Source organism: Macaca fascicularis, chromosome 10 (assembly GCF_037993035.2).
Source record: "Macaca fascicularis isolate 582-1 chromosome 10, T2T-MFA8v1.1".
In the NCBI taxonomy this organism is placed as follows: domain Eukaryota; kingdom Metazoa; phylum Chordata; class Mammalia; order Primates; family Cercopithecidae; genus Macaca; species Macaca fascicularis.
Window position 1 is genome coordinate 86,880,757 of NC_088384.1, and position 14,391 is coordinate 86,895,147.

The window sequence follows — 14,391 nt, forward strand, 5'->3', positions numbered from 1 at the left end:
CATACACCAAGAGAAATAAAGTCCAAAGTACTTGAATTCTTAATCTGAGGAGAGAGGTGTATGTAAACAAAATACATTCAGTGTGACAATGTCAGAGAGTATATGGGGTTGCTGTGGCCCTGTAGAAGAGGTACTTGGCTCATTTTGGAGAGAGATGGGAATGCTTCATAGCGGATGTAAAGTTTGCTGATTCTTGAAGGGCGAGTAGGATTTCTCTTAGCAAGCAGTATTGGAAGGCATAATCAATGTATAAAAGCAGAGAGACCTGGAGAGGAGTGGGAAGCAAGTTCAGTTTAAACAAATGTTTTGAAAAAATGTTAAGCTGTGCAGTACAAAGACATTAGGATAGAACAGGTTGAAACAATACTGATTGAATTTATTGGTTATGGGACCATTTATGGTTTTCATTTTTTGTGTCAGTTTTTGTTTTTTCTTCCTGAGAATCAGACTGGCATCTTGTATCAGTTTTGATAAATTATTTTTCTTCTGGGAATTTCAAGTTTATGGGCAAAAGTTGTTCATGATATTGTCTTTTTACCATCTGTAGGATCTGTAGTGATGTATCATTTCCATTCATTATACTGGACGTTTACCCTAATTCATCCCTCACTGCCTCATTTCCATTCTTGATATTGGACATTTACCCTAATTCTCCCTCCCTCCCTCCTTCCCTCTCTCTCTTTCTCTCTGTCTTTCTTTCTTTTTTTGAGATAGAGTCTCACTGTGTCACCAGGCTGGAGTGCAGTGGTGCCATCTCAGCTCACTGCAAGCTCCGCCTCCCAGGTTCACACCATTCTCCTGCCTCAGCCTCCTGAGTAGCTGGGACTACAGGCGCCCACCACCATGCCCAGCTAATTTTTGTATTTTTAGTAGAGACAGGGTTTCACCCTGTTAGCCAGGATGGTCTCGATCTCCTGACCTTGTGATCCACCTGCCTCGGCCTCCCAAAGTGCTGGGATTACAGGTGTGAGCCACTGCGCCCAGCTGATTTTTTTAATTTTTATTTTTGTAGAGGCAAGGTCTTGCCATGTTGCCCAGGATGGTCTTGAACTCCTAGGTTCAAGTGATCCACTCATCTCAGCCTCCCAAAGTGCTGGGATTACAGGCATGAGCAACTGCGCCTGGCCTAAGTTTATACATTTCTAAGTCCTGCTTTAATTGTATCCCACATGTTTTGAAATACTGGATTTTTATGAACAAACTATGTGTAGCCTATGTTTTATTTTATTTAAAATTTATTGATTAATTGATTTTGAGGCAGGGTCTCTGTCAGCCAGGTTGGAGTGCAGCATTGTGATCATAACTCACTGAAGCCTTGAACTCCTGGGTTCACATGATCTCCTACTTCAGCCTTCTGAGTAGCTAGGATCACTGGTGCGTGTGCCATACTTAGCTAGCTTTTAAATTTTTCTGTAGAGATGGTAGACTTGCTGTGTTGCCCGGGCTGGTCACGAACTCAGCCTCAAACCATCTTTCCTCTTCAGTCTCCCAAAGTGCAGGGATCCCTGAGCTCTGCCCAGCTCTTAATTTCTAATTGATATATAATCGTACATATTTATGGGATATATTGTGATGTATTGTGATGTTTCAATACATGTATACATCGTGTGTATATATCCCATGTTTTAAATGTATTATTTATTTATTTATTTATTTTGTGATGGAGTCTCTGTCAGCCATGCTGGAGTGCTCACTGCAACCTCCACCTCCTGGGTTCAAGCAGTTCTCCAGCCTCAGCCTCCCAAGTAGCTGGGATTATAGGCACCTGCCACCACACCCAGCTAAGTTTTGTGTTTTGTTGTTGTTGTTGTTGTTGTTGTTGTTGTTGTTGTTTTTAAGTAGAGATGAGGTTTCGCTATGTTGGCCAGGCTGATCTCAAACTGCTGACCTCAAGTGATGCACCCACCTTGGCCTCCCAAAGTGCTGGGATTACAGATGTGAGCCACCACACCTGACCTAGATGTATCTCTTTTACTTATTTGTTTATTAATTTTTTTTTTTTTTTTACAAGAAGGAGTCTCACTATGCCTCCCAGGCTGTAGTGCAATGGTGCTATCTCGCTACAACCTTCACCTCCCTGGTTCAAGCGATTCCCCTGCCTCAGCCTCTAAGAGTAGCTGGGACTACAGGCATGCATCACCACACCCAGCTCATTTTTGTGTTTTTAGTAGAGATGGGTGTCACTGTTTTGGCCAGGGTGGTCTTGAGCTCCTGACCTCAGGTGATCTGCCCACCTCGGCCTCCCAAAGTGCTGGGATTACAGGCGTGAGCAGCCGTGCCCAGCCTAGGTGTATCTCTTTTAGACAGCATGTGATAGAATTTTTTTCCTTTTTTTAAATTTTATTTTTCCAATTAATATACAGTAAAATTGACTCCTTTTTGTGTATACTGTTTTATGAATTTTAATATATACATAGATTCAAGTAACTACCATCACAACTGGGACATAGAACAGTTATATCACCTTCTGCATGTTACCCTTGGTAACATACCCAGCCTCCCACCCCTAATCTCTAGCAACCACTGTTTCTGTTCTGAGTTAGTACAGTTTTTTGGTTTTGTTTTTGTTTTGTTTTTTTTTTGAGACAGAGTCTCGCTCTCTCACCCAGGCTGGAGTGCATTGGCGCATCGGCTCACTGCAAGCTCCACCTCCCAGGTTCATGCCATTCTCCTGCCTCAGCCTCCCGAGTAGCTGGGACTACAGGCACCCGCCACCATGCCCGGCTAATCTTTTGTATTTTTAGTAGAGACTAGATTTCACTATGTTAACTAGGATGGTCTTGCTCTCCTGACCTAGTGATCCGTCCGCTTCAACCTCCCTAAGTGCTGGGATTACAGGTGTGAGCCACCGTGCCCAGCCTCACTACAGTTTTATCTTTTCATAAATGTTCATATAAATGAAATCAAACATTATGTAATATTTTGAGACTGGCTTATTTCATTCAGCATACTGCCTCTGAGATTCATCAAATTTATTGTGTGTGTAAATGGTTAGTTCCTTTTTATTAGTAGTATTCCGTTTATGGATAGATTATAGTTATTTTTATCCATTCACTCCTTGAAGGACATTTTGGTTTTCATTCTTTGTTGATTATGAATAGAGCTGCTGTGAACATAACATTATAGGCTTTTGTGGACATAAGTTTTCATTTTTCTAGGGTAAATAACTTTGAGTTGGATTGCTGGGTCATATGAAAAATGTACATTTAACTTCTTTGTAAAGAAGTTGCCAAACTGTTTTCTAGAATGGCTGTACAGTACTATTTTGCATTCACACTAGAAATGTATGAGTTTCAGTTTTTCCTCATCTTCTCTAGCATCTCATCCTCTTTAGCATTTCAAGTTAAATATTGGCAGTATTTAACTTGTAACATTGAAAATTTTAGATTTACAGGAGTTACAGATAGAATCTCCATATATGCTTCCCTCAGTATCTCCTAATGTTCACATCTTGCCATAGCGGTGATATGTCATCAACACTAAGAAATTGGGCCAGGCGTGGTGGCTCACACCTGTTACCCTGGTAACTGGACGCCGTGGTGGGGAGGATTGCTTGGGGCCAGGAGTTTGAGAACAACGTGGGCAACATGGCAAGACCCCATCTCTACAAAAAATTAAAGTTAGGTGGGCATGGTGACATGTGCCTGTAGTCCTAGCTACTTAGGAGGCTGAGGCAGGAGGATCGCTTGAGCCCATGAGTTCGAGGCTGCTATGAACTGGGAGAGCTAGGATCACGCCACTGGACTCCTGCCTGGGTAACAAAGTGAGACCCCATCTCTAAAAAAAAAAAAATGAATAATATAAATAATAAAATAATTAAGAAATTAACATCGGTATAATAGTATTAACCCAACTACAAGCCTTATTTGGATTTTACCAGTTATATCCTTTTTCTGTTCAAGGAGCCAGTCCAGGATACCACATTAATTTAGTCATCATGTCTCCTTAGTATCCTCCAGTCTGTGAAGCTTCTTAGTCTGTCTTTAATTTTCATTACTTGGAAACTTTTGAAGAAGACTGGTGATGTATTTTATAGAATGTCCTTCAATACAGGTTTGATATTTTCTCAAGATTAAATTGTGGTTATGGATTTTTGAGAAGACTACCACAGAGGTGAAGTGCCCTTCTCATCACATTGTATCAGGGGCATATGATGTCAAAGTGACTTAGCACTAGTGATACTTCAGTAAAGTCTGCCAGGTTTTTCTACTGTAGAGTTGCTATTTCTCCGTTTCCAAGCTCATTGGACTTAGGAATGTCCTTGTGATTAATAAGCATGGAAAGGGAGAAATTTAGGCTCCCTTTCCATGCTTATTTCCTTTTCTAAAAGGAGGAAGATTGAGCTCCACCTCCTCAAGAATCTAGTGCCTGATGATAACAGATCATCAGGCGTTAGAGTCTCATAAGGAGCACGAAACCTAGATCCCTCACATGCGCAGTTCACAGTAGGGTTCTCCTATGAGAATCTAATGTTGCTGATCGAACAGGAGGCAGAGCTCAGGCAGTAATGCGAGTGACTCCCGCTGCTCACCTCCTGCTGTGTAGCCTGGTTCCTAACAGGCCACAAACTGGTACAGGCCCATGGCCCGGAGACTGGGGACCCCTGATATAAATGGAAGTATACAATATGTAGGCTTTTGTTTCTGGCTTCTTCACTTTAAGATTCACCATATTGTTCAGGTGTAGCAGCTCACACCTGTAATCCTGCCACTTTGGGAGGCTGAAGCCAAAGGATTGCTTGAGGCCAGGCGTTTGAGACCAGCCTGGGCAACAAAGCGAGACCCTGTCTCTACTAAAAAAAGAAAAACGATTCACCCATTTTGTTGCACAAATCAGTCATCTGTTCCTTTTCATTGCTAAGCATCCCATGGCAAGCCATTTGTTTATTCATGTAACTGTTGGACACCTTGGTTGTTACTGTTTTTTCACAATTATAGATAAAGCTGCCTTAAATGTTTGTGTGTAGGTTTTTGTGTAGATACAGGTTTCCATTTCTCTTGAGTAAATACCTAGGAGTGGGAATGCTGGTTGTATAGTTAAGTACATGTTTAACTCTATAAGAAACTGCCAAACTGTTTTCCAAAACCATTTTCTTTCCCACCAGGAATGAATTAGTTACTGTTACTCTGCATCCATGCCAGCTTTTGGTATAGTCAGTTTTGTTTTCTGTTTTTTTTAAATTTTAGCTGTTTTAATAGATCTGTAGTGGTAGTGGTATGATTTAATTTCATTTTCTCTGCTGTCTGGAAGTGTTGTGTATCTTTTCACATACTTATCTGTATATCTTCTTTTGTGGTGTGTATGTTCATGTCTTTTGCCCATTTTTTTTTTTTTTTTTTTTGAGACGGAGTCTCACTCTGTCCCCCTTGCTGGAGTGCAGTGGCCGGATCTCAGCTCACTGCAAGCTCCGCCTCCCGGGTTCAGGCCATTCTCCTGCCTCAGCCTCCCGAGTAGCTGGGACTACAGGCGCCCGCCACCTCGCCCGGCTAGATTTTTGTATTTTTTAGTAGAGACGGGGTTTCACCATGTTAGCCAGGATGGTCTCGATCTCCTGACCTCGTGATCCACCCGTCTCGGCCTCCCAAAGTGCTGGGATTACAGGCTTGAGCCACCGCACCCGGCCTTTTGCCCATTTTTAAATTGAGTTTTCTTATTGTTGAGTTTTTTATATGTTACAGATACAAGTTCTTTATTCAGATTTGTGATTTGCAAATACATTCTTCTTGTGTCTGGCTTATTTTCTAAATAGTGACTTTCACAGAGCAGAAATATTTTAATGTTGATGAAGTTCAGTTTATGAATTTTACAGTCCATGTCTTTAATGTCATGTCTTCAAACTCTGCCTAACCCCTGGATGCAAGAAGGTTTGATAATTTCACATTTATATGTTGTTGGTTTTTTTCCCAGAGGTAGAGTCTTGCCTTGTCACCCAGGCTGGGATTATACAGTCATGAGCTACCGCATCTGGCCCAAGTTTTACGTTTATATCTATGATTCATTATGGATTATCGTTTATATAAAGTGTGAGATTTAGATTGAAGTTTATGATTTTTTGCATACTGATCTCCAAGTCTTCCACAACAGTTTATAGAAAAGATTATTATGCCTGTAATCCCAGCACTTTGGGAGGCCAAAGTGGGTGGGTCAGTTGAGCTCAGAAATTTGAGACCAGGCTGGGCTTGGTGGCTCATGCCTGTAATCCCAGCACTTTGGGAGGCCCAGGCAGGCAGATCATGAGGTCAGGAGATCGAGACCATCTTGACTAACATGGTGAAACCCCGTCTCTACCAAAAATACAAAAAATTAGCCAGGCGTGGTGGTGGATGCCTGTAGTCCCAGCTACTCAAGAGGCTGAGGCAGGAGAATGGTGCGAACCCGGCAGGTGGAGCTTGCAGTGAGCCGAGATCGCGCCACTGCACTCCAGCCTGGGCGACAGAGCAAGACTCCATCTCAAAAAAAAAAGGAAAATTGAGACCAGCCTGGGCAATATGGTAAAACCCTGTCTCTACTAAAAATACAAAAATTAGCAGGGCATTGTGATGCACACCTGTGGTTGTAGCTACTTGGGAGGCTGAGGCAGGAGAATCACTTGCACCCAGTAGGCGAAAGTTGCAGTGAGCTAAGATCATGCCCCTGCATTCCAACCTGGACACTAGAGGCAGACTGTGGTGTTCGGGGAAAAAAAAAAAAAATATATATATATATATATATATATGTCCTTTCTCCATTGAACTGCCTTTGTACGTTTGTCAAAAATTAATTGGCCTTATTTGTGTGGGTGTATTTCTGTACTCTTTATTCTGTTCCCTTGATCTATGTTTTATCCTTTTGCCAATACACTGTTTTGACAACTATAGCCTTGTAATAAGTTTAAAATCAGATAGCATAATTCTTCCAGCTTTATGATTTTTCAGAATTGTTTGGGTTATTCTGGTTCATTTGGATTTCTTTTTTAATTTGGTCTGACATGATAGTCTTTGTCTTTTACCTGGATAATTTATTCCACTTATATTTGATATAATTAATCATATTCCAATTTAACTTTTTTTCCCTATGTTTCTTATGTTCTAGATTTTGTTCTTCTCCCTTCTTAACATTCTTTTGGATTCTTTTTATGATTTTACTTTTCCCCCTTTCTGGTTTGGAAATACGTGTTATTTTTATTCTGTAATTAGTTGTCGTCATACATGTTGTGACTTGCAGCTATAACTTAACAAAGCCTGGTATTGTAATTTTATCTTTTTTTCATATAATAAAAGAACTTTAGAAAGAATACTTTGAAATCTCTTCGATACACTGTGTTTTTATTGTTATGTCTTCTATTTTTTAAAACTTCTCAAGGTATTGTTATTCTTTTGTATAATCAATGTTTGTTTGGAGCTGTCTGTAAATTTTCCTCTTTTTTGCTCTTTATTTTCTCCTTCAACTCAGACCTTCCAAAATGCGATTATTTTTCTTCTTTCTTTAGAGACATTTGCTTGATAACAGAATTTTAATTTGGCAGCTATTTTTTTTCAGCACACTGCAGGTATTAAACTATCTTGGCTTCATTGTTGGTTTTGAAAAATCAGCTGTTCTGATGTTGCTCTTTGAATATAATCTGCGTTTTTCTTTCTGTACTTGCTTTTTAGGTTTATCTTTGTCTTTAGTTTTTGTTTTTGTTTGAGACAAGGTCTTGCTGTTTTGCCCAGGCTGGCCTCCAACTCCTGGGCACAAGCAGTCATCCTGCATCAGCCTCCCAAATAGCTGGGGCTACAGGCCTGTGCCACTGCACCCAACTAATCTTTGTTTTTTTCCAGCTATTTTGTGATGATATGTTTGGTTTTGGATTTCTTTTTATTGATCTTGTTTGGACATTGTTTGCTTCTGGAATTTGATTGTGTCTAATTGCTTCTAGGATATTTTCAACTATCTTCAGTTACTACCTTTATCCCATTCTCTCCTTTTCTGCTAGTACCAATTAAAAGTATATCAAACTGGCTGGGCGTGGTGGCTCACACCTATAATCACAGCACTTTGGGAGGCCAAGATGGGCGGGTCACTTGAGGTCAGAAGTTCAAGACCAGCCTGGCCAACATGGCAAAACCCCCTCTCTACTGAAAATACAAAAATTAGCTGGGCATGGTGGTGTGCACCTACAGTCCCAGCTACTCTGGAGGCTGAAGCAGGAGAATCACTTGAACTTGGGAGACAGAGGTTGCAGTGAACTGAGATCATGCCACTGCCTTGGCGGCAGAACAAGACTTTGTCGCCAAAAAAAAAAAAAAAGTATATTAAATGATTTCACTATATTTTTCCTCTTGTTTTTTGAGATCTGCTAGGACATTGTATTTTAAAATAGATATTTGGCTGGTCGTGGTGGCTCATACCTGTAATCCCAGCACTTTGGGAGGCCGAGGCAGGCAGATCACGAGATCAGGAGATTGAGACCATCCTGGCTAACATGGTGAAACCTCGTCTCTAATTTTTAAAAAAAATGCAAAAAATTAACCGGGCATGGTGGCGGGTACCTGTAGCAGAGGCTGAGGCAGGAGAATGGTGTGAACCTGGGAGGCGGAGCTTGCAGTGAGCTGAGATCAGGCCTCTGTACTCCAGCCTGGGTGACAGAACGAGACTCTGTCTCAAAAAAATAAAAAAAAAATAAATAAATAAATCAAAATAAAAATAGATATTTGTAGTAATCATTTGAGGCCCACAGTAAGGTACTTTTCTCCATGGAGAGCTTGCTTATATCAGGTATGCAGGGGCACTAATCCAGAGACCACCTTAAAACAAGCTTAAGATATGATACTCCCTCCAGTAGGGCTTTAATTCCTCCCTGGATCTTCCACTCCCCAACCACTCTCACCGTTAGGATGTATCCCTCCAAAGTCCCACCTTATGAAGAGGGCCTCCTATTAGACTTTTTATCTTGTGAGAGCCCTGGGCTTTGGTTTATGTGAGAACAAAATTCTAATTTTCAGGATCAACAAAGGCTTTCTGGGCTTCCTTGCTTGCTTGTATCTCTGGGTTTGCATTTTCTATTCCCTTTTGGCTATAATTACTTCTCTGTCTTATTTAAAATTGAGTGGGCCAGGCATGGTGACACATGCCTGTAGCCTCAGTTACTTGGGAGGCTGAGGTGGGAGGATTACTTGAGCCCAGGAATTCAAGGTGGCAGCGAGCTATGATTGTGCCACTTCACTCTAGCCTGGGCGACAAAGAACTGAATAGTGTTGGAAGTAGAGAAAGAAAAAGAAAAAGAATTCCAAAGCTTGTTAATTAATGATATTTTTTGTTTTAAGCACAAATGGTAACAGTCGAGTAAACAGTCTCCAAATCAGATATAAAAAGGTTGCTGACCTGATGTGCTTTTTTTGCACATCAGTTGCTTGTTTAAACCTGATGCCATGTTGCATGTGGCATCCAATGATGCGTTTCTTATAGGAGATAAAAAAAAAAAGTGCCAGCCTTTGGTCATTTTAGGGTACAAAATTATAGGTCTTTAAAATTCCTAACTTGCTTTAAAGTGTTACGCTTTGCAATTTCTTATTTTAATGTTTTCCATCTGAATAATTCCTATATATACTTTAAGCATAGTTTTTTTTTTTCTTACAGTTTTTCCCCATTTTAGATACTCCATAAATATCGGTTGCATGAATGATGGGTTGGTGATGGTTTAAATACCTTTCAATGTCTGTAGACCACCATGACTTAATTCTTTCAAGCACTGATCACTTGAGATTGTAATGGTCTGTTTTCTTTGTCTGAGGGCAGAGATACTTTCTCTTTATTCTCCAGGGCCGAGAGAAAGGATGCCTTCCTGGCAGTCAGGCACACATTTCCTGGTATATAGTAAACATTCAGTAAATGCTTACTACATGAGCATTCTGCTCTTGATTTGAAAGGAAGAGAGAAATTAAGGGTAAGTGTGGACGTTTGAAATAAGTAATTCAGGTAACATTAGCTACTTGTGCTTTTTTTTTATTCATTTGACTTTCTCATCAGTGCCACTTTTGTAAAGGGAATGGACAAGTTTGACTGAATTTTTCTCTTTGCTTCTATAGCAAGGTAGAAAAGTATACATATTTAAGCTCTCCCTGAGTTTCACAAGTCTTGTTTATCTCTTACCAGTTTATGTTGCCTGATTGCTTAGAATAAGAGTTCATTCTCTGCAGCAGTGCATAAAAGGTGTTTTCCTATATAGCTGCTTTTCCTCTAAACAAGCAGTCCTAAATCATGCAGTCAGTGCAATCTAAGCACATTCCTCATTCTTTACTATAGAAATCTTTGTCCTGTCTGGATGATGATGAGATCTTGTTCATTTGCTATGGTTCATTTAGGGATGAGAGAGAGATTTTTTTTTTTTTCCTTTTAAGATGGAGACTGGTAAACATTAGGGTTAAAAAGAACTAATTGTATTACAGTTCAAAAATTGACTTAAAGTTCTAGAATGATCTTTTCCATTTCTAATACTAGGAAATTCATCAATAAAAATACATTAGCAGAAATGACTAAGCAAACTTGTTTGTATAATTTTCTGGTATTGGACTGTTACTAAGCCTCTAGTTTTCTTTTTAGTTGCCAGATTGAAAAATAACAACTGAACATAAGAGATTAAAAGGAGGGGCTAGCTAAGGGCAAGAGGAGTTTTTATTGAAATTAATTTGCTGTATTCAGTGTATATCAGTAAACTTATTATTTTGGCAATAGACAATTTTTCCTTATGGTTTAATGACATTTTCTTTTTATTTACTTATACTTTATTAAAGAATAAGTCATGCAGACCCGTGCAGTTGGCTTTGATGTGGTCTGACTTCAGTAGGGAAAAATTCATTGACGTGGTGCTTTTCTCATAACTGATTAATTGGCTTCTGTTAGGCTAAACATTGAGCATACACGACTTAGCCATGTCTTCAAAGTCATTCTGACGGCGTTAAGGTAGATGTAGTGGTCTGAAATAGTTAGCCACTAAAGTTATACCTCCTTTTATGCAATTACATGGGAACAGTAAGCACTAAGTAAGACAATTTAAAATGGAGCTTAATAAGAAAGGCAGTGCATTTTCTGTTAGATTGCCTTAAGATATACTAGTATTATGAACAGTGGAGAGGAGAATTGATCTTCCAAATATCTGGGACTCAGGCACTTTTTCCATTTTCCAAATAAGCTGCTATAAAAATTACTAAAATCAAGTTTCTTCAATATCCTCTTAATTTGAATTATCGAGGGGAAAAAGACAAATCCTAGTTGTAGTCCTGTTATTTAATAGAAGCTGTAGTATTGGGAAAGAGCGAGGGAAGGGAACAATTAGTCAAGAACCTTTGACTTGGTTTTCCAGTTCTCCTAGTTGTGTACCAAATTACCTGAAGTATTTAGGAACACCCTATACTTTGGATGCAACTTGATTTTCATTTCATTTTTAAAAAATAAGCCAAGATTAATTTGATCACCAAATAGTGTTTACTGAATGTGCTACAAAATGCAAAGCCTTAGGCTAGGTACTGTAAATTAAAAAGGTAAATTAAACATGGTTCTTAACTTTGTAGAACTTAGGGTCCAATTGAGAAATTAAGATGTGAAGACTGGTGTGTATGTGAATGTGCAGTAGAAAGTGATTATGTTCATGCCGGGCGCGGTGGCTCACGCCTGTAATCCCAGCACTTTGGGAGGCCGAGGCGGGCGGATCACAAGGTCAGGAGATCGAGACCACGGTGAAACCCCGTCTCTACTAAAAATACAAAAAATTAGCCGGGCGCGGTTGTGGGCGCCTGTAGTCCCAGCTACTCGGGAGGCTGAGGCAGGAGAATGGCGTGAACCCGGGAGGCGGAGCTTGCAGTGAGCCGAGATCGCGCCACTGCACTCCAGCCTGGGCGACAGAGCGAGACTCCGTCTCAAAAAAAAAAAAAAAAAAAAAAAAAAGAAAGTGATTATGTTCTGTAGGAGTGAGAAAACTTGGAGGCAACTCACTGTCTTTGAATACCAACTGTAACTGTATTGGATATTCTTGGTCAAGCTACTGAACTTAGGCTCTTCTTATTTGTAGATTAGAGAAACTAATGCTTGCCTCATAGAGTTGTTGGGAGAATTAGATACTTAAAGCTGAGAAACTGTTTTAGCTCCAGACTTGTAATATCTAACTGCCTATTCAGAATCTTCGTTTGAATGATACAAAGCCATTTTAACCTTAAGTCCAAAACCTATCTTGTGCACTCTTTTATCTCCGTGAATGGCACCAACAATCTGTCAAGCAAGAAATCCAAGAGTCACCTCCCACTTAATACAACATTTTCCAGTTGACTCAGAGCTATTGATTTTACACCATAAATTTTGTTTCTCATATTAGTCCACTGATCTCCACTGCCACCACCTTAGGTCATCATTTCTCACATGTGCTACTGTAACAGCCTTCTGTCTCCCTAAGTCCTGTTCCCCCACTCAGCCAGAGTAAAAATTTTAAAAACAATATGTATGGGTCACTTTTCTGCTTAAAACTTTTCAACGAATTTCTATTACCCTTAGTCCATAGGTAAAATCTATTTTTTAATTTTTTTATTATTATACTTTAAGTTCTACAGTACATGTGCACAGTGTACAGGTTTGTTACATATGTATGCATGTGCCATGTTGGTGTGCTGCACCCATTAACTCATCATTTACATTAGGCGTATCTCCAAATGCTATCCCTCCCCCCACCCCCTATCCTACAACAGGCCCTGGTGTGTGATGTTCCCCTTCCTGTGTCCAAGTGATCTCATTGTTCAATTCCCACCTATGAGTGAGAACATGCGGTGTTTGGTTTTCTGTCCTTGCGATAATTTGCTGAGAATGATGGTTTCCAGCTTCATCCATGTCCCTACAAAGGACATGAACTCATTCTTTTTTATGGCTGCATAGTATTCCATGGTGTATATGTGCCACATTTTCTTAATCTAGTCTGTCATTGATGGGCATTTGGGTTGGTTCCAAGTCTTTGCTATTGTGAATAGTGCCACAGTAAACATAAGTGTGCATGTGTCTTTATAGCAGCATGATTTACAATCCTTTGGGTATATACCCAGTAATGGGATGGCTGGGTCAAATGGTATTTCTAGTTCTAGATCCTTGAGGAATCACCACATTGTCTTCCACAATGGTTGAACTAGTTTACAGTCCCACCAACAGTGTAAAAGTGTTCCTATTTCTCCACATCCTCTCCAGCACCTGTTGTTTCCTGACTTTTTAATAATCACCATTGTAACTTGTGTGAGATGGTATCTCATTGTGGTTTTGATTTGCATTTCTCTGATGGCCAGTGATGATGAGCAGTTTTTCATGTGTCTGTTGGCTGCATAAATGTCTTCTTTTGAGAAGTGTCTGTTCATGTCCTTTGCCCACTTTTTGATGGGGTTGTTTGATTTTTTTTCTTGTAAATTTGTTTAGGTTCTTTGTAGATTCTGGATATTAGCACTTTGTCAGATGGTAGATTGCAAAAATATTCTCCCATTCTGTAGGTTTCCCGTTCACTCTGATGGTAGTTTCATTTGCTGTGCAGAAGCTCTTTAGTTTAATTAGATCCCATTTGTCAATTTTGGCTTTTGTTGCCATTGGTTTTGGTGTTTTAGACATGAAGTCCTTGCCCGTGCGTATGTCCTGAATGGTATTGCCTAGGTTTTCTTCTGGGATTTTTATGGTTTTAGGTCTGACATTTAAGTCTTTAATCCATCTTGAATTAATTTTTGTATAAGGTGTAAGGAAGGGATCCAATTTCAGCTTTCTACATATGGCTAGCCAGTTTTCCCAGCACCATTTATTAAATAGGGAATCCTTTCCCCATTTCTTGTTTTTGTCAGGTTTGTCAAAGATCAGATGGTTGTAGATGTGTGGTATGATTTCTGAGGGCTCTCTTCTGTTCCATTGGTCTATATCTCTGTTTTGGTACCAGTACCATGCTGTTTCGGTTACTGTAGCTTTGTAGTATAGCTTGCAGTCAGGTAGTGTGATGCCTCCAGCTTTGTTCTTTTGGCTTAGCATTGTCTTGTCAATACGGGCTTTTTTTTGGTTCCATATGAACTTTAAAGTAGTTTTTTCCAGTACTGTGAAGAAAGTCATTGGTGGCTTGATGGGGATGACATTGAATCTATAAATTGCATCCATAGGTAAAATCTTTAATGGCATACTTGTCTCACCCCTGTTCTGCCTTGTTCACTTATATTCCTAAGGCCTAGGACAGTACTTTTTCATAGTAGATGGTTATATATTTAAGGGGTAGACAAAATAAGGAATGTAGGGAAGAATCAAACCAAAAATTGAGAAATGTAGGCTGTGTGTTTTCTTCCTGTTGGGCTACATGTGAATATACATATGCATTTGCAGAGGTATAAGTGAAATACTATTTCTAAATAAGATAATGTTTATCTTGGTTGGGCACGG

General features: G+C 39.8%; 1 protein-coding gene across 4 annotated transcripts in view; it reads left to right on the forward strand.

The window, feature by feature from the left end:
- CSNK2A1 (casein kinase 2 alpha 1) overlaps positions 1-14,391 on the forward strand; it is a 76,277-nt gene that overhangs the window by 29,019 nt on the left and 32,867 nt on the right. The window lies entirely within an intron of this gene.